Source organism: Rhinolophus sinicus, chromosome 14, assembly GCF_057876585.1.
Source record: "Rhinolophus sinicus isolate RSI-liver-muscle chromosome 14, RSI-T2T, whole genome shotgun sequence".
NCBI classification, from domain to species: domain Eukaryota; kingdom Metazoa; phylum Chordata; class Mammalia; order Chiroptera; family Rhinolophidae; genus Rhinolophus; species Rhinolophus sinicus.
In genome coordinates this window covers 128,835,098-128,856,230 of record NC_142514.1, presented here as the reverse complement: position 1 = coordinate 128,856,230, position 21,133 = coordinate 128,835,098, and the positions used below count along the sequence as shown (strand labels likewise).

At 37.4% G+C, this 21,133-nt stretch overlaps 1 long non-coding RNA gene across 1 annotated transcript in view; it reads left to right on the top strand.

The window, feature by feature from the left end:
• The window catches only part of LOC141572433 (uncharacterized), a 155,047-nt gene that overhangs the window by 90,768 nt on the left and 43,146 nt on the right, over positions 1 to 21,133 (top strand). The window contains exon 2 of the long non-coding RNA XR_012497794.2: positions 3,818 to 3,943. This is a non-coding gene — a long non-coding RNA (uncharacterized LOC141572433). The remainder of the gene's footprint in view (positions 1 to 3,817; positions 3,944 to 21,133) is intronic.

The window sequence follows — 21,133 nt, the reverse complement described above, 5'->3', positions numbered from 1 at the left end:
GCTGGCATGTCCCTAGGTAGACAGGGAGGTCTCTGGTGGAATAAACAAAGACAGCCATATCCTGAAACTCCAGGTTTTGAAATCACTCCTTTGCTCCACGACATTGTGTAACAAGGCCTTGAAGTTAATCATAAAATTCCTTTTGGCCTGACAAATGGAGCAGATCTGATCTATAAGAATGGGTTACTTTGCTAACTCCTTTAGGATGGGCAAGCAGAACAAACCTGGTAGAAGAATTTCATTAGAAGGTGCCAGTTTCCTTCTTCAAACAGCTCCCCTTCCCCAAGCAGGCAAGGGAAGGTATAAAAGTAAGAGCTTTTGCCTCAGTCACTGGGCACCCCCATTCAGGACGCCCTCCTGCTCAGGAGCTCTAACCCTTTGCTTTTAATAAACTATCCTCTTTTTAAAGCTCTTTGCCTCTCCTGGGTCTATGTTTCCATTCTTCAGTATCATGAGACACAATCCTGACACTCACTCACTCACTCAAAAGTCCCCTACATCATTTGGGGACTCACAGAGACATAGTCCTCCTTCATTACGGCCCTTGGTAACTCCTGGAATGGAAGGAGGCAGAAGTGGAAGCTAAACACATATATTGACATGTCATAAATCAACTCCTCTTCCTCCTCCTCCTTCAGTCCAGACACATCTATCATCTCCACTCGGCCCATATCTGATACATGTTCTGATCCTGAGTGGAGATAATGTAGGGAACGCTGGTTCTCAAGACTTTTGACTCCATATCAGACTTCGTCCTGTGGCTCCTGCCCATGATCTATTACCAGAACACAAAAATTTCTCCTACAAAGTCTGAGAGTTTTATCTTAGATATCTTCAATGTACAGACAATCTTATATTAAAGCACTCATCCTACTGAATTAAAGTCTTTTGCTTATATTGCTTTCTTTTCTACCATATTGTGGGCTACTTGATGGAAAGGAACATGTCTTCTTCATATTTGTATTCCCAGTGACTAGCAGAAGATCTAAATATAGTAGGTTCTCATTAATTACAAATGAATACTGCATGCATTGATAATTGCACGGATGGATGAATAGATTGGTGAATGTCTAAATTCTGACCTCTTTTTTCCCCCAGGAACTTAATATTTCTCCTCTGAAAAATGAAGTCTTGATGAATACCTGTGAGGTCTTTCCTAGAATTCTGAGATTCTGTGACTCAGTGACTAGGGTTCCTGTTCCAAAACATGCTTCTGACTTCCAGGCCTTTTTGTTTTCTCTTTCAGCCAGGGTTCCTGATCCCTCCAGCCTAGACCACCTGGAATCTGAATCCTATCCGCTTACTGCATTTTTCTGCTCTTTCCTGGCTTTGCTGACTTGTTTGGGTTTGGGCCTCATCTATTTAACTCATATTTCCTCTGCTTCTTCCTGTCCCTCTCCCATTAAGTCAGAAAATGGTACCGTTCTATGAAATGCTACACTCGACCTGATTTAATATCTAACAATGGCCTGAATGCACATGCTGTGTGAAGGCATGGTCATCATGCTTCCATTCATTTATCCATCTTTTCCATGCTACAGATGGTGCCAAAAAATGTATAAACATTTTAAAGGAAAAAAACTATTAAAACTTCAATACTCAATATATGCTGATAACAAAAGATGAATACAAGTCATGCTCGACTTCTGCAATTACAAGAGGTGCTCAAAGAGGTCCCATCAGTGTCCAGGCACTTCTGATTATGGAGAACTAGTGCTTGAGTGATGTTGACCAAAGTGTCCACCTGTATACATATTTTTGGCACCCTGGTATTTTTGGGGGGAGTATCATGTGCCAAATACATTATCTGTGTTTGTGTGCTTAGGATAAATGATGAATAAGTTGATTGCTAGTTTTCAAGAAGCTTGGTGTCTATTAGAGATAGGCATGTAAATCAGTAAGTGTAATAAATTATGAATAAGCTGAGTGCTTCCGTGTTTCTCTGAAAAAAAGACCTAGCCAGACCATAAGCTCTAATGCATCTTTTGGAGCAAAAGTGAATATAAGACCATAATATTATATTATATTATATTATATTATATTATATTATATTATATTATATATTGTACTATATCACATTAAAGACCCATTCTTATATAAGACCCGGTATTTATTATAATACAATACAATACAATACAATACAATATAATATAATATAATATAATATAATATAAGGGTCTTATATTCATTTTTGCTCCAAAAGATGCATTAGAGCTGATGGTCCGGCTAGGTCTTATTTTCGGGGAAACACGGTAGTTTTCAAGAAGCTTGGTGTCTACTAGAGATAGGCATGTAAATCAGTAAGTGTAATAAAGTGTTACAGTTAAGTATTGTGGGAGATCAGAAGAGAGAATGATAAATATTATCTACAGGAGAAGGCAAGAAAGCTGAGCTGAGCTAATGAGGAACTGTAAGTAGGTCAATATGGTTGGAGGATAGAGCATTAGGGAAAGGAAATGAGCAGAGGCTGCTTCTGGGCCCACATCGCAACTGGACTTTTTCCTCTGCCCACTTCCTTCTCCTCTCCTGCTGCTTCCTTCTCCTCCCTTAGATGGATGTTGACTTCAAAGGCATAAACACCCTGTATGCTTAACATCCTGTCAGACTCTGCTTTACTGAGAACACAACCTACTACCTAAAGAGCTCTTCTGTAGGTAATGAAGAGACATGAAGTAGGATAGTAACATGATGACAACTGTTTTAGGGAGATCACTTTAGTAACAGTTTGGAGACAATATTTAATAGATCTGTTATTAGATTGTATTGTCATAGTCCACACAAGGTAAGGGCCTGAAATTATGAGGAAAGAGTGGGAATGGAGATGGAGGAAAAGAAGAAATTCTATAGCAATAGAATAGAAATTGGTCATTGATGTGATATGGAGAAAGAGGGAAAAGAAGTTGAAAAAGAGCATTCACGGAGATAGAGAACTCAGGAAGAAGAGGTTTGCGATGGGTGGGGGAGGTAAACATGGAAAATGGAGTCAAGGATTTGTGCATGTTGAGTGTGAGTGCCTGTAGGGTATCTGGGTAATGATGGCCAGGGTAGGCAGAGTCTGGGTTGCAACAGTGAGGTCTAAGCAGGGAAAAGGAATGTGGACATCGCCATCCTGTGTGTGCAGGCAAATCAAGAGAAGGACATGAGCACACTCGGGGAGGTGTCTTCAGACGAGAACAGGATTGCAGATTGAACTCTGGAAAACATCCATGCTTAAGACACAGGCAGAAGAAAAGCCAATGGAAAGAACTAAGGAGGATTCCTCAGAGCTGTAGACAGTGTGGCGGTGTAAAAATGGTTTTCCTCCCACTTTCTAAGTTCCTCTAGCTGGGCTGCTAATCAAATGAATAGACAGTTTAACAGGAGAAAATCAAAATTTAATGTGTGCACATAGGGAATTCACAAAAGCATGAAAATTCCCAAGACAGTGAGGCAAAAGGAGGTATATACGTCATTTTGGACAAGGGAGAAAGTGGGGGGTAAAGGGTCTGGAATTTCAAAGGGCAAATAAGCAATTCACAGGTAGCCAAAAAAATGACAAATTCAAAAAAAAAAAAAAAAAGTGACAAATTCTTGCTAGGCAACTCAGAAACAATGGGACAGAGGGAAACCTAGTGAACAGATTTTTGCATGGATCCTTCCTGTCTACCACACTTAATTCATATGTGTTAAAGTGAATGTGCTAAGGTTATTATGCTATGGTTCCCTTCCTGAAGCAGGTTTTTCTATCTGAATCTCTTTAAGGAGGAAAGGGGGTAGGGAAGTAAAAACAAACAAAGAAAAAAAACCTATTCCTGAATTTGTTGAACTTGGATTTCAGCTCAAAATAATCTGCATACCAGGGTGACATGTTCGAGGGAGACTCCTTCGAGGGAGACTTGTTCTCAACCTCCACAATGGAGGACAGAATTTTGCAAAGAGATGGCAGGCAACAGTGTTAAGTAAGGTAAGGACTAACATCTTACTTGGATTTGACATGTGAGGATCAACTATTCCTCCTTTTCTAGCATGTTTGAAGCACTCTGGGAGGCACAGCATATTTACAACAGAATAATTCTAGGTCCTGCCTCTCAGTAACCACTGTCCACTAAGTAATAAATACAAACAAACAGTATATTTCTGGACATGATAACAGCTTTGATCAAGATGCATACACAGTGTTGGAAAAACTGAGTTGGGGGTGGGGGAGCCAATCCAGTTTTCTTGGAGTTACTAATAGATGAAAAGGACCTTGGGAGGTGAATAGATTTTTATCAGTAGAAAAGCTGAATGAAAAGTATTTGGGGAAGGATGAGAGGTATGAAAGGGCCTATTTGAAAATCAATGACTTATTATTTATGTAATGAACCAAAGTTTCTTGTGAAAAAAATGGCATTGGATATTCAAAACACATTCTACAGCTTCAGCAAGCTAGACACAACTCTGCAGCTTCCCTTCACTCTTCTCTGCAAGGTAAGTTTCAGTTCCATTTTCTCTTAAATCAAATCACTAATGTAGCCTTTAGTTTTCTATAGCCCAGGGACCAGAATTTTGAGCTTAGAAAATAACGTGCTTTCCAAAATTGCATTTTCAACACTGTTTGCTCACCTTCTTTGAAAAACGTAACATTTTCTTTATACTTTGATAGTCATAACTTTTGTTTTTTGAAATGAAAAAAAAACTGTGTACAGATACAGAAGACAATATAAATTACCTATAGTCCCAGCACCCAGAAATGACCAGTTTTTAACAACGTGAAGAATGTCTTCCATGATTTAATCTATGTGTATGTTCCCGCTTATTGAAATTGTATTCACAGACAGTTTTGTCTGGCTTTTTTCACTTAACATCTTTACAGAAGCATTCTCCTATCGTATCTTCTGACTTCTGAAGGAAGAACTTATTTTTTTCCATGAATTGATGCCTCTAGGTAGCATAAACCACGTGACCTTTTCATCGACAGCTTTCCTGAGTGCCCTCCTTTCCCCATGGGATTGAAGGTTGCCTCCTTGTGGTTTTCCCTATACTATGTTCTTCACCTGCTCCATAGGACCCGAGAGACTTTAGGCCACCTCGTGGTATATGTTTGTTGGTGATATGGTCCAGGGCAAAAGCCACGTCTGTTTAATCATTGTTTCCCCATAGATTAGCCTGACTTACTCTAGACTTTGATTATGTATCTGCTGGCTTAACAATGACATCAAAATAAGGAGCACTTTTGAAAGCCTGGGGAACAGACAGTGTGACAGGGTTTTTACCCATTTTATTGCTTATCTGCATCACAGTTGTCAGCTTTTCAAGGTAAGCGTCATTATCCCATTTTTCTGACAAGGAACTCGGAGTTTCATTTCATTGAGTCCAAGTTATAAATTAAAAGTCTTTATTAAGCAGAGTAACCTGAACTAGGTAAATCACGACGATGAGGCCCCAGGCACCTGTCCCTTACCTAAGCATAAGGCCAACGTCGGTCTTTACAAGGGACCACAAAATTGAACAAAATACAAAGGTTGCCCTTTAAAAGTTAACAATGGGACAGGAAAGATGACAAACCCCTACAAGATGATGGATGATTCAAGGAGGAGAAAGCTTTCTACTGAGTGGGGAGAAGCATTTTATCACTGACATTGTTTAGAATTGCCAGCACATAGTGATAATAAAAAGCAGTTAGCCTTTAGTTGATTTTATTATCTTGTAATTCTCCACACACAATACATCCACTTATTATTTGTACAGACTGCTCCATCACACACCTTACTTAGTATGCTCTGCATATATAAAAAATTATTATGGTACTGTGACTGAAAGGGAGCTATGCAATAAACCTGACAAGCTCGGGGGTGTGGTGGTGGGGTTACAAGGCGTGCCTAACAAACTCAGAGATGGAAAGGAGCCACACAGCATCACAAATCCCTAACTGGGCAGGTCACAGTGGTTGGTCACAGTCACATCCCAGGCCTACAGCCTCCTTAGCAAAGGTTAATCTGTACCTTAAGTGAGCCCTGCCCATTGTCCTTATGCATCTAGGATAACACACCTTTGAAACATCTGAGTAATTTTCTCTTCCTGCTCCTCCAAACCACAACCACAGACATCCGAGCACAAGACAACCAGAGCACCAGGCCACAGAACCCTCATTATTGTCTTGCTCCCCAATACCATCTCTATGTGCTGTAAATGTTAATTATTAGCTCCTGTACCCACCAATGTAAAAGAAGTATGTGTTTCTCCATTTTGCCTTTTATCCAACCCCAGAGATTGTCCCTCCATGGTTTCTCATGGTGCCTTAATCTACCCCAATGGATGTCATGTAATCTTTTGATTCTAATGTATAAAATAAATTGCAGAACTGCCATTCTCTGGAACATTTTCTTAATCCATTGAGATTTTGATTTCCAGTATACCATCAGTTTGGCTCAAATAAACTCATAAAAATTCTCAATAGGTTTGGACGTTTCTTATGTCCACCATAGGATTCTGTTTTGCAGGTATCACAGGAATAGAGTGCGAGTAAACAATAACATCTGATTTTAATCAAACTTCACAATTTGCTCCCTCTATTCCATTATTTGAACATTGTATCTTTGGGCCAAAGATAATGAAAAGAGGAGGCCAGCACTGCAATGAGGACACAGCAGTAGGCAATTCCAAGATTAGTTTAGTTTAGTGACTTTTGCAATCAGTTATCCGGAAACATGCACGTATCCTTGGGCTGCTCCCTGATTGTCTCTCAGTTGTGTCCTCTTTGGGGCATTCGGGGTTCTCCAGTAACATGTCATTATATGTTTGCATTCTTGTCCCCAAATACCCTAAACACATTCATTCCTTGGTAATAGAGACAATTTATTAAGTATTCACTTTGAGCTAGACACTAATTTTTACAAATTACCTCATTTACCCTGAGAGCAACCCTCTGAGGAATGCAAAATAATCTCCATATAATAACTACCAAGTAGGGGACCTCAGATTTTAACTCCAGGCTATTCAAACGCCAAAATCGTTGCTCTTTCCATTAGGAAAGAGCCTCTTCGTGATTTCCTGAGACCTTGCTTGTGGTGAACGTTCTGCTTGTTGAACATCTATTCTCATTTCTTCTACTAAAAGCATCTGATTTGTCCATTGGGGAACTGTCTTTCCTATTAGATACATTCATAGTGCGCAAGTTAATCAAAATGTTTCATCTCCCAGCTGTCCTGACACAGGGGTCACTCAAGCTCAGACAATCAAATGCTCTTTCCCTAGATTTTGAATTTTGAACAGTGCTGAATATTATGGTCATGGAAGGAATTTATTCATCTCTGTGGTAAAGCGCTAAGGAGACTCTTCATTAGTTTCTGCTGTGTAAATTACAGAGATGACCCAGTTCTGGTCCTTTCTGAGCCTCGTTAATCAGATTTTTCTTTAATTCTATAAGCTATCTGACAGCTTTCCAATAAATTACTTTTTGGCATAAACGAATGAAAGTTGATACTTGGGTATCTATTGCCTGCAACCAAAGAATTCCAACAAACATTGCCAAGTACCATGCTTTATCCATCAATAACAAAACAAACCAAGACAAACAAAAAAATAACAATCCCTATGGGGACATTTGTTTTGTCTTACGTGGTATTCTTATTCTGATCTCTTTTTGTTTTAGAACATGCCACTTGTTAGGGTTGGCAGTTTCAATAGATTCACATAGAGATATAAAGAGAGAAGAGGGTCCTGGGGGCTCTATGCTATGTTAAAGACTTACAGTTCCCCATTGCACAAATGTAGAAACTGAGAAATAGGTCAGTAAAAGATTTAATCAATCTGTTAGAGTGAGTTAATGGGCAACCCAGAACTGGGCATTAGTCATACACGTAAGGTTAAATTTTAAATAGTGCTTTGGTCATTTGATTACATAATTTTAAACATCTCTTTACAATATAGATTCTTTATAGATTCAAACTTTAACTAAAGATTACTTTATTTCCCCCAGAAAATAGTTTTACAATAAAATCTTGGTTGAAAATAATCCTAAAATTGATATAGAGTCACAAAAGACTAGGAACAGCCAAAGTAATCTTGAGAAAAAAGAACAAAGTAGGAAGTATCGTGCTCCCTGGTTTTAAACTGTACTACAAAGATATGGCAATTAAAACAGTATGTTACTGGCACAAAAACAGACACCTAGATCAATGGAACAGAATAGAGAGCACAGAAATAAACCCTCACGTATATGAGCATATGGTCAATTAATGTATGAAAAAGGGGACAGAATATACAATGGCGAGATGACAGTCTAGTCAACAAGTGGGAAAACTGGAAAGATAATGCAAAGAAATGAAATTAGACCACTCTCTTGTACCATATACAAAAATAAACTCAAAATGGAATAAGTTTAAATGGAAGACCTGAAACCATAAAACTCCTAGAAGAAAACATAGGCAGTAAACTATTTGACATCAGTATTGATAATATCTTTTTGGATATGTCCCCTCAAGCAAGGGAAACAAAACCAAAAATAAACAAATGGGAATTCATCAAACTAAAAAAGTTTCTGTACAGTAAAGGAAACCATAAGCAAAACAAAAAGACAACCTGCTAAATGGTATAGTCACAAATGACATATCTGATAAGGGGTTGATATCAAAAATATATAAGGAACTGATACAACTCAGTAACAAATAAACAATCCAATTAAAAAGTAGACAGAGGATATGAAGAGACATTTCTCCAAAGAAGACATACAGATGGCCAACAGACATATGTAAAGATGTTTAACATCACTAATCATCAGGGAAATGCAAATTAAAACCACAATGAAATATCACGTCACACCCATCAGAATGGCTATTATCAGAAAGTCAATATATAACTAGTTGGTGAGGATGTGGAGAAAAGGGAATCCTTGTCCATTGTTGGTGGGACTGCAAATTGGTGCAGCCTCTATAGAAAACAGTATAGAGATCCCTTAAACTACAAACACATTTACCATATGATCCAGCAATTCCAGTTTTAGGTATTTATGTGAAGAAAGCAAAAACTAATTTGAAAAGATATATGCACCCCTGTGTTTATTGCAGCATTATTTACAATAGTCAAGATATGGAAGCAACTTAGACGTCCATCAGCAGATGAATAGATAAAGAAGATGTGGCATATATACACAATGGAATATTTCTCTGCAATGAGAAGGAAGTCTTGCCATTTGCAACACAGATAGACCTAAAGGGTATTAAGTGAAATAAGACAGACTGAGAAAGACAGATACTGTATGGTTTTACTTAGGTGTGGAATCTAGAACAAGCAAAACAAATGAACAAAACAGGACCAAAAAAAAAAAAAAAAACCAGACTCATAAAAACAAAGATCAAACTGATGGTTGCCAGAACAGAGGGCACGGGGGCATGCGGGAAAAGGTGAAGGGGAATATAGTCAAAAATATTGTGGTAAGTTTGCATGGTGACAGATAGTTACTGGACTTAGTGAGGTGAGCACATTGTAAGGTATATAAATGTTGAACCACTGTATTGTACGCCTGAAACTAATATAATATTGTATACCAACTAAAATAAAAATTTGAAAACATTGGTTTAAAGTAATTCATAAAACTGGTATAATAGATTTTCTGAGGAAGTGAAAGAATCTCTTCATTTTTAAATTATAGATCATAGAGAAATTGGTTAATAGAGGCTCCATCTCTTTTTTTGAAGATACCTTGAACATTAAATGACCCAGATACCTGGTTCTAAGGAGTATCTTATGATTCTAGTCTATGTGCTAAAGGTAATTTTTTTCTTTGGCCAGAGCCCCAGTATTTGTTAAGAAATTAGTTTGTCTTAGGAGTATTTCAGTTATCGCTCCACAGAGCATTTTCTTTCTAATGAAAATAAAATATGGCTGAGGATAATTAATTTTTTTCACCCATTCATACATTTGTACATTTATTCCATCAGGACATAATTATTGAGTATTTTCCAGGAGGGATGAAAGATGACAAAGGTAAGTAGTGTTTATCAACTCAAGGAGCTAATATAAAGAGAAAATACATGAAACAATTTCCCAAAGTAATACATGCTGCCTATAGTTGAAGAATATATAAAAATCCTCCCCCTAAATAGCTGTTTAGTATCCTGGTTTATTATTCTTAGTACACTCTTCACTATTGGAAATTACATATTGATGTATTTAATTACTGTCTTTACTAAATGACCTATACTAGAGTGTAAGATGAATGAAGGAAAGAACTTTGCTTCATCTCTGTATTCCCAGCGGTGAGAACAGTGCCTGGTAGGGGGAAGACACTTAATAGATATTGACTAAATGAATAAATGAGTGAACAATGAACCTCACCTAGAAATCTGTGAGCAGGTTTCAAAGACAGATAATTAGGCTACATCTTAAAACCTCAATTTAAGATTAAAGTCAGAAGAGGTTGAAAGGCTTGAAAGGTTTCTTGCAACTGATTCATGAACTTTCAATTTTAACCTATCAAAAATGGATTGTCCCCTAAGTGTTTCATGAAAGGAGAGTGACAGGATGCTGTCTGTTGGGGAATCATTCCTGTAGGGCTGCAAAGGTTGATTGGAAAAAACACTTGAGTTGGATCAGGGAGACCAGTTAAGAAGCTACTGCAATAGTCCAGGCAAGAAATCATAATGGCTCCTTTGAAAGTGAGGAAGAGAAATGAAAATTAATGATTTCTCGTTCACTGGAGCTCAATTTATATGGGCCATCTCATTTACAGAATTTTATCCACTGAAGGCATTAAATGCAACCAGGCACACCTGCTTCTTAACTTGAGCGTCACTCAAGAATAGAACTCAAGCCAAGTAAAATGCAATTTTCTCAGTATGGGACTTCAGCTAAAAACAAGTGAGCACAGCAGTGCCTAATTGCTAGACTGGTGACTTTTTACCAAGGTGGGGAGATCAATTTGAAATAACTACAACAAAACAGGATGTATTCTGTGGCAAACGTCTCTCCAAAGGCAATCTGACCAAGGGGAGGTCTGCAAAATCCAAATCTGCTACAAATAGAAAGTCAATGAAAACAAAAACAGAAAACAATAGCAAGCTTCCAAGTTCTTGGGAATGGAACAAAAACTCAGTGTAAATGCCCTTACATTTCCAATGTTTTTAACATAGTGTGATTTGGGGCTGCGGTAGGATGGTAAATGCTGGCTTTTACCATGGTTCTAAAATATATAACTGATCATGTGACACCATTATTATGGACGCCTCTCCAATCATATACTCCCAGAGCCACAGTACAACCACGGTGTTAGGACACAACAGTTTAGGGATTGGAGGAAGATAAGTGTTATCACAAATCGTTGTTATTAAAAAGAGTTAAAGTATGGAAGCTGGAGGATTCTTTTCTTTATTACAGCCAATTAGAGATTATTATTAATATGAGACCACACTCACCTAGTGGCATTATGCTTTCCTGAATGTAAAGGAAGGGGTTGGAATACTAGGTCACTGGGGATTTTCCTCCCCCTGGCTATACCCATGGGAGGAGGTGAAAATATAATGAGTGCAGTTAAAAGAAACAAAACGAAAAATGGTTGGTAATCACAGACCACAAGAAGATTGTTTTGAGCTTCTCTAATGATAACAAATATCTTTAGGACCTGGCTCCTACCTCCTCACCTTCCTCTAAGAACTCTGTACCCAGGACACACTTGATGTTTGACATTGTGGGAACATGTTGCATTTCTTCACCTCTGTTTCTGTTGCCTAGAATGTCCTTTTCCTCGTTCCACCCTCTAGTCTCTTTTAAGGGGACTCTCCTACTGGGAGCCATGCCCCACAGCATCCTTACGCACTGCTAATGGCAGCACCTACCTGGTTTTACAAGACTTATGAGTTAGGCAGCTATCTCCTTAAAAGACTGGCAAGGCCCTTAACGGGAGCGACTCTGTCTTACACACGTTTGCAACATGCCTGACTCACAGCACTGCTCAGGCAATGTTTAAAGAATGTTTAGTAAATATTGAGGCAGTAACATCAGGAAATGTTTAATTTGTGATCACCTATTTTTATGTCACAAGCCTAATAGAAAAAAAAAAAAAAAAACACGTCTATTTTGACGTGTTTTTTCTTCTGCTGGAAAGCGAATTACTTCATATCTTGGCCATGTTAATTTAGCAAATATTTTTTGAACATTTCTGGGGCTAAACCTTGTGGTGATGTCATGATCAAAGATTAATAAAACAGTGTTCTTACTCTCAAGTTGCTCACAGGGACACACATACTTATCCGCAGGCTTTCTATAAAATGTGTGTGTGTGTGTGCACATACACACGTCACAATGAGCTGCACAGTTACAGTTCATTAGGCTATGCTAAAATGGGGTCCTGGTGTCAACCCTGCACTCAAAGAGCAGAGCTGAGAAAAGTAGAAATCTAATGTTAATTATGATTAGAGACTGGGGTTTGGGGGTGTCCCGATTTAGGTAGATAGCAGCTAAAACTTCTTCTCAGATTTGAGTCATATTCTGTTACAGGCTTGGAAAGATCTCTAAGTCCCCTGAGAAATGGAAAATGGAAATCCTTGATTCTGCATATAATCTTCTCTTCCCAACTAAATTGAAACACTTGACAGCCCAAACTTCAGGAGATTGCTTAAAGGACAGGGTTTTCTCATCCTGAATCTGTGGCTCAATACTTAGGATTTAGTCAGCAGTAGATGGACTCTTAAAGCGAGGGAATGTTATCTACTGATTGCTCTGTGAGAGCGAAATACGTGATGTAAAGGAGAAATAAACGGCACAGATAAGAACATCATTTAGTGTCTCAAAGCCTTTGTCTGAGATGCTTGTCCTAAGTGAAGCTAGTTTCCAAGTGCTCTGACCTGGATAGCAGGAGGAAGATCTGTGTCTGATGCCACAGCAAGAGACAAAATTTCCAAATACTGGCTTGGAAGACATGCAGAAACTATGGGTGCATTAATCAGGATATTTCAAACATCCATGCTTAGGCATATTTGGAAGGTTACTGGAGGTTGTTCTTTGACCCTGGTCATCCCCAGAAGACCTACCATAGATTCAAAAAGAGAGACTGTATGGAGTAATGGAAAAAGCATAGGCTTTGGAGTCTGACAGACCTGGGCTGATTCCTAATTCTACCACTGTGTACCTTTGAACAAGACACTTCAATTCCCTGAGGCTCAATTTTCTTATCCATATACTAGATATAGTAATAATCCACTATACCTGTGCCTAAATGCTAGTTACGGTAAGCTCAATGAATGGTGGCAGTCATTAATATCATACTGGTAGAAGTTAAGACCAGGCTCTGAACCAGATATATCTAGACCCAAATCCTGGTCTCTGGCATTTAAAAGATTTGTGATCTTGGAGAAATGATTTCACCTTTTCAGTTTCATAAACTTATAAATTGGTGTAATAATAATTACAAGAATGCCAGCCTCACGGGTTTGTGGTAAGGATCAAATAAGATGATACATTTACCCTCTCAGTATAATGCCTGCCATGTAGTAAGTGTTCAATAAAAGTTAACAATCCCCCTCATCATCACCAACCCCAGTGTAACCTTCAGCTATCTGATTCTTTCACCAGTGACGTGATCCAGGCAGAGTGTAGCTTCTTTTATGATGAATTTTCATCTACTTACAACAGACTTAAAGCAGGCCAGTTTTGTAGCAGATTTTCCTTTCCTACCTCCCCAGCCTGACACTAAGGATACCCCAAAATGCTATTTTCCCTAACTGGTATCTTATATAGGTAAGCAAAGTTTTTTCTCAGAAATTATGTTATCTCATTGAGCCGACAACTCTAAGAGTCTGGATTGCCTGGTATAATAAAGGAGATAAATTGGGCGGAGATATAGCATTTGTGTCAGTGGCCTCATCATAATGACAGTCACCATTTACTGACCAGTGTCTATATTCCAGACACTGTGTACTTCATGTGCGTAATCTGATGCTTTTAATCTGCACTCTTGCAGAGCACGGCAGAAAGGAAATGAGCAGGAAAATGGCACTGAGTTATGAGACCTGTCAAGAAGGCCTTGATCTTGGAATATGTTCTGCATTTGCTCAGTGCCATGCTTTTCCAAAATGGTTTCCTCTCTCAGGAATTCCTTCTTCACCTGGAAATATCCCATCTGTGCTTCAAGGCCCTACCTCCATGGCACCTTTTCCATGTGGTGGCGCCTTATCCATCCTCAGTGAGTAAGCTGCCACTCCTCTGTTCCCCCACACCGGCCCATAATGTTTTTACAATTACTAGCTCTGCTATAATTGTTTGGTAAGTTGTCACCATCAGCCATCACTTCATGAGAAGAAAGAATCATATTCATGTTTCTATCCTTAGTATCCAGCACAGGGCTTAGGATACAGTAAATGCAAAGCATATATTGGTTTCTGAAGTATAGTTGATCCTCGAACAATGTGGGGGCTGGGGTGCCAAACCCCGCAATAGCTGTAAATCTGCATATAACTTTTTACTCCCCCCAAAACTTAACTTCTATAGCCTACTGTTGACTGGAAGCTTTACTGATAACACAAATGGTGATTAACACATATTTTGTAATTTATATGTATTATACACTGTATTCATACAATAAAGCTAGAGAAAAGAAAATGTTAACAAAATCATAAAATACATTTACAGTATTTATTGAAAAAAATCAGCAGGTAAGTGGACATGTGCATTTCAAACCCATGTTGTTCAAGGGTCAGCTGTACATAAGCTTGCCTTTGAGATACTTCTACCTGCTTTTAGTGCCCCTTCCTCTCCTGGCATAAGCACCCCACCATCAACATGGATCTCTGTCTTAAATTCTGCTTCCAAAGAACAAACTATTATTAATAAGCTGTAAAAATCCTCCCTGTGTATGTAAACAAATGCTAAGCGCTATTGATGTTTATGAAAGAGTATTTTGTTGAATTATTTAATAATTCAATATTTAATAACTGGACATGTGAATGGGAATGGATTTGACATGTGAATGGGAATGAAGTTTGGGTGCCCTGGAATCTCCAATACACAATTATTTCCTATGTGAAGCTAAATTCATCTCCATGCCCATGGGAGTCCAGTGCCCAGCCAGGGAAGACCACCACAGAGCTCCCTAGGGGAGATGTCTCTTGGCCGTGGGACTAGAGAAAAGTTGATTCCTCTTTTAAGAAACTGGCAGCTTCTTCCCTCTTCTAAGGCCTCCCTTAGGTCTGGCTGCTCCCCATTTGATTAGCTCCATGTTTGTATCCTCAGGAAACTAGACTGTGGAGCAGACCAAAGACCCAGGATCCGAGATAAGCAATTCCATGATGCCCGCTGTGCCATGGCCTTGCTCCCCCCGATATTGTCAAAAGAAATAAAACAGAACAGCCTCAAAATAAAGGGCATCAATAAAAGCAAAGGCTAACTCCATCTCCTGAGTGCTGCAGTGTTTGTTAAACAGATAAAGGCAAGGAGTGAACGCTGAAAGGCTGCTTGCTCCCTTGGGCTGTGTCACCTTCAGAAAGCCCTCTAAATGCTGTAGCCAGCACAACAAAACCTGCTGTATAATCCTGGACATTTAGAAGTTAGCATTAGAAACCAAGGTAGCCAGGGACCGTGGTTTATTGAACGATTACTGTAATCCAGTGCTTATCATTATGTATCTCATTAATCCTCGAGACTGTCCAGTTAGATAAATGCTATGATTGTGACTCTTTCACAGATGTGAATAAAATTCAGCCTTTCTCTCAGATGTGATCTCGTATTGAGTTCTCCAGGCTTCAGAATTTCACAGAGCAGTAAAACTTCCTAATCTGAGGTTGTTAATTTTACTAAAAGTGGATACTTTTGAAAAAGCAGCAACTGCCATCTATAATTAGCATCATTTAATAAAACATGGCATTTGCTGCCATAAAAGAGCACAGTCTAAGAGGGAGTCCTTTAAATTGAATACATCTGTCTGTATGGAAAACTTGCATACTCTGCTACCTAGCAAGTCTACCTCCATGCATTTCTCTGAGAATGACTTTTGTCAATATGCACCAGGAGACGTGTACAAAAGGGTTCACAGCAGCCCTGTTCATATTGGAAGTAACCGGGAAATAATCCAAATAGCCATCTACAAGAGAATGGACAAATATGTAGTGTGCTTATGTAATTAAATAATATATAGCAGTCACAATAGGGGAACAACAGCCTCATGTAAAAATATATGGATCCTAATAAGAGACTGAGTGATAAAAATTCCTCGAAGATTATATACAACAAGATACACTATTTGTAAAGTAAAAAAACTTTATGATATACTTTTTTAGGATTATATGTAAATGTCTATGTGTATATATGTGTATCTATTTATATTATTGTTTAAAGAACGAGAATAAGATAACTCAAATGAGGGGAAACATGAGAATGAGATGAAGGAGAATTACATGTGTAGGTGTACACGTAAGTAATGCTCAAGGTTCTAGTTCCTATGTTGGATAGGAAATATGACTATATGTATTGGATTATATTGTTTCAAACACACATGGGTTATGCCTGGGCGTATGATGGGAATGTGTCACAAAGCAGTAACTATAATAATAATACTATTAAATAATATTTAATTCTTAAATATTATTATTAATATTTAATACTATTAATTATTATTAATCCATTTATGTCACCTAAGATTTAAAGGCAAAAACAGCACAACACAACAAAATAACAAATCCTTTAGTGTATTTCCCCCCTCCATTTTCCTAAGGATCATTTAAAAATTGTCATGGAACAGCATTAGATAGTGTGTGAATCCACTTTTAGAGCAGTGATCTAGTCTAACCAACTCAATTTTCCAAGAGGTTAAGAGTTGTAAAGCTAGCTGTGGAGTTGGGATGGTACTAAAACCTCTACGAGGGAGTTTGGATGAGAGACAGAGAAAAGATCAGTTACATATACGAAGGCCAGGTGACAGGTGTGGACTGAGAAATGTGTAGACAGATTGTAGAAGAGACAGCAGGAGACACTGGTTAGGAAACAGATGCAGGAGAACATGGAAGGAACATAATCATCTGTGAAAAGTACTGCCACTATTATTGCTTATTAATTTACATCTCCTTCCTGTCTGAAATAATAGGAAATTTGCTCTGACGTAGAGGGAAGAGTTAATGGGAGCGACAGTTCTCACGCACTTCCCTTCAACTCTACAGTCAGGAAAGTTTCCACTTACTCTACTTATTAGCAGGACTTGTAGGGGGAGACCTATGGAAGTTACAATCCTTCTTACAAAAATGCTGCAATGATAAATCTATCTAACTGCCTGTTCAGTGTTTGATCTCAACACATCATTACCCTATTTAAAACCCTTCTGTCACTCTCCAGAGATCTAAGATAATGCTTAAGCTTGTATGGGACATCCTTTGACTTGGCCTTGCCTGCCTACCCAGTCTCACCAACCACACCTCCCTCAGAGGCACCTTATACTAACCTTCCTGAGCAGGTTGCTGGTTTTCGACTGTATTACGCACACTCCACCTTTGCATGTGTAGCTTTGTCTAGAAGACTGTGTCCCCCTTTGTTATCTAGGTACTACCTAGTATTCTTCAGGTATTCCATCTCCAGAAGCTTTCCTTGACCACCTGAGTAGAATAGGCTCTGCCTCTACCCACCTCTATCATAATATTTATAGCAATCATTGGTTTACATTTTGGTCTCTGCTCCATACTGAGAGTTTTTGGAGGGAGAGATTTATGTTATTTAGTTCCATAAGCTCAAATACCTTTTAGAATAAGGCAAGATATACATAAACATGTAATCATCTTTATATCTCCACTACCTAACATGTCCCAGTGTATATTGTATTCAATAAATATTTTTTGAATGGATTGAATATCAAAGATAATTTTATAGCCAAAAGTAATTTCATCAAGTAAATGGAGGTCAACTTTAATCTGGACAGCAGCAGATTCAGTATTTAATTCAGCTAGTGGGTGGGTTCAGAGAGAGCCTAGTTATCTGTCAGGGAGATACACACATGCTGCCAATGCTTTCTAGCTGTCCTGACTCAGAGTTTCCAGGACATTTTGAAGTGGGTTCTGTTACTCAGCTCTGAGCCACACTGGCAGAGAGAACAAGATAACCTTCTAGACCCTGAGGCACAGGCATGCCCATTGCAGTTTGGTCTTGGAAGGGCAGTTTGGCTAGTATACCAGCTTGCCAGAATTCCATTCCATATCAGCCCTTTTACACACAAAGGGACTCCTCACTAGGTAAGTGATGTATTTTCAAGACACAGTAATTTGAAGCATTCTGTTTCATTTCTTCTGGGGAACAGATGCAACAGTGCCTTTAAAAATGCTAGTGAATCATCTCTAACCAGAGCCTAAAATTACATGAAGAAGCAATCTATATTGCACCAGGGAAATGTATGGCATAATTAATTCATTGGATGTGATGATTACTTAAAATCATATTGGTATAATGACTAGCCATTAGGATTCCCTTAATAAGATGCAAGGACAGAAATTAGAACAAAAGATCAAAGTCCACTCAAACCCCTTCTTATTTGCCTACAAGATACTGTAAAAACTCAGGACATTGGAATTACGATTGCCTGGCACTTAAGAAGAAAGACTAAAGGGAGAGTCAAAAGACTTTTCCCAACAAAGTGGAATTTTTTAAAAGATTATTGAGATTAAAAGTAAAGAAAATATTGATAGGAATGGAAAAGAAAACAGGGAAGAGTCACAGGACTCATTCCAGCAAGATAGAAATCTTTAGTTATTAATAAATAGGATAAATAAAACAGACATTGATGGGGTAAAAACACAGATTTTAATATAGTATCACCTAAGGTTGGGTGAATCAAAGAAAGCATCTGCAGATCCTCCAACATTAAATGGCCCTAAATAAGTCTACTTTTTTTTTTAAACTCAAATTTGGAGAAACTAGGAAGAAAAAATATTCAAAAGCAGAAATTACAATAAGAAATTTCTGACAAGAAATACAATAAGAAATATCCTTTGACAAGATACTTTTAAAGGATTTAATATTTTTTCATCAGAAATTTTGCAAAATCAGAAGTTGATTTTTCCATTTCAGAAGAACTTTTTCAAACTTCCTAAGCCCTCCAGCAGGTTAATCAGGAAAGTGAGCACAGCCCACAGCTGCCTGAGACTGAACAAACCAAAAAAACAATCTTGGGTAACTGTGATCTCTGTTTTATCATCTGTTTGTGTTTGTATGTTTTATGTCAAATATGGTATTTACTACCACCAAATGGCATTATTAATTTGTAATTTGTAATTGACTTGAGGGAATTAGCACTTATATAAATTAGGAAACATAACGGAAACTAACCCAAATGTTTTTAAGAATCATGTGATATGGAAAATATTTGATATTAAACTGGTTTGAGTTTGATTTGATTAAATAGACTTTTTTTTAGTTATTAGCATTAAATGGAATATTTTTGTTTTACCTGGGTATATAGAATAAGTTCATGTAATCTCTCTTATAAAATTTGTCAGCAGGAAAATAACTTGGGATAATTAACTTTGTATAATGTCTCATGAAATTTTTATGGGTAATCTAAATATAATTATTTGTTATTAATAAATTAAATAGAAATAGAATAAAACATTTTTAGGTGAAATGTTTAGCAACGATTATATGGTACTTAAAAATCTTTTCCCAAAAATCTCTTGGCAATTTGAAACTTTAAAGTTTAACTAAGTTAAAAGATGGAAGTTGCTAAAAATCTAGATCATTTCCAAATAATGTAAAATACTGAAACATTGGTTGTTAAATTAGTCTGTTTACCTGATTTTGGCTTATTATAACTATAAGATCAATTTGGATCTGTTAATAAATGTGTTGTGCTTTGTTGAGGAAATATATATTTCTAAAAATTATGAAATATGTTGGTCAGTAAAAGAGTCTATGTTTCTAGAGGCTATAAAATGTATTTATAAATTTACCAATCTAAAGATGATTGGATAAAGAAGATATGGTATATATACACAATGGAATACTATTCTGCCATAAGAAAAGATGAAATAGTGTCATTTGGGACAACATGGATGGATCTTGAGATTATTATAAATAAATCAGACAGAAAAAGTCAAGAATCATGTGATTTCACGGATATGTGGGATATAAAACTGAAAGCAACAAAGGAACAAGACAAACAAAGAAACAAACTCATAGACATAGACAATAGTTTAGTAGTTACCAGAGGGTAAGGCGGGAGAGGGATGGTAGATGAGGGTAAACAGGATCAAATATATGATGATGGAAGGAGAACTGACTCTGGGTGGTGAACACACAATGTGATATATAGATGATGTTTTACAGAATTATACACTTGAATGTAACTTTGCCAACTATTATCACCCCAATAAACTAATTAAAAATAAATAAATGAAAAAAAGAATGCTAATTGCTTACTTAGTTATTACCAGAAATTAAGGCTTCTAAGGGTTAAGAATTCTAATGACTATGCAAGGAATTAATATGTGTTTTCAGCAAAAGTTATGGTGATACATTTTGAGGGAATTAAAGGAAAGTGGTTTGTCCTAAGCTGGTTATTTCTGAAAGTAAAAAAAGACAAACTAAAAGGATGAGAAAAGTTATAGAAAGTTAATGTAAAGGAATTTGAGAAAATTTATGTATGGTCAAACTGAATAAAATTGAAATACATTTAATTAAGTAAGTTAATTTAAATATCAAATGTAAGCTGATATAGAATTAGTTCAGTCTTTTTCACTCTGTTACCAGGACAGTGTTTTCTTGCAGTATTGTTTGGCTCCTTGTAATATACTGTGAAAATCTATCTGCCTCAAAAGCAAAAGTCTGTATTTTATCAAAATAATTTTCTGTCTTATGTCATCTTAATCAGGCACTTAATTACTTATGAAACAGTCTGCTCAATTGTAAGAGCTAAAGTTTTACTAGCAATTAGGTAAACTGTATTTGTCTTTGATATCTTTTATTGTCACTTTGGGTAAATGGATAATTTAGTATTGTTTCATAGTAACCTCAGATCTCTTTAGTCAAATGTCCAGACCTTTTAAATATGTTTGACAATCTTCCTAGGGTTCAGGTTTCAAATGGAAACTTTTTCTTGACCTATAATATCTCAAAAGTATTGCTCTCTTTTTACAAAAGAGAAATTTTAGATTCCTGGTCCAAGATGGCAGAATAGGCAAATGCTTTGCCTGCTGCCTCCCAGGATCACATT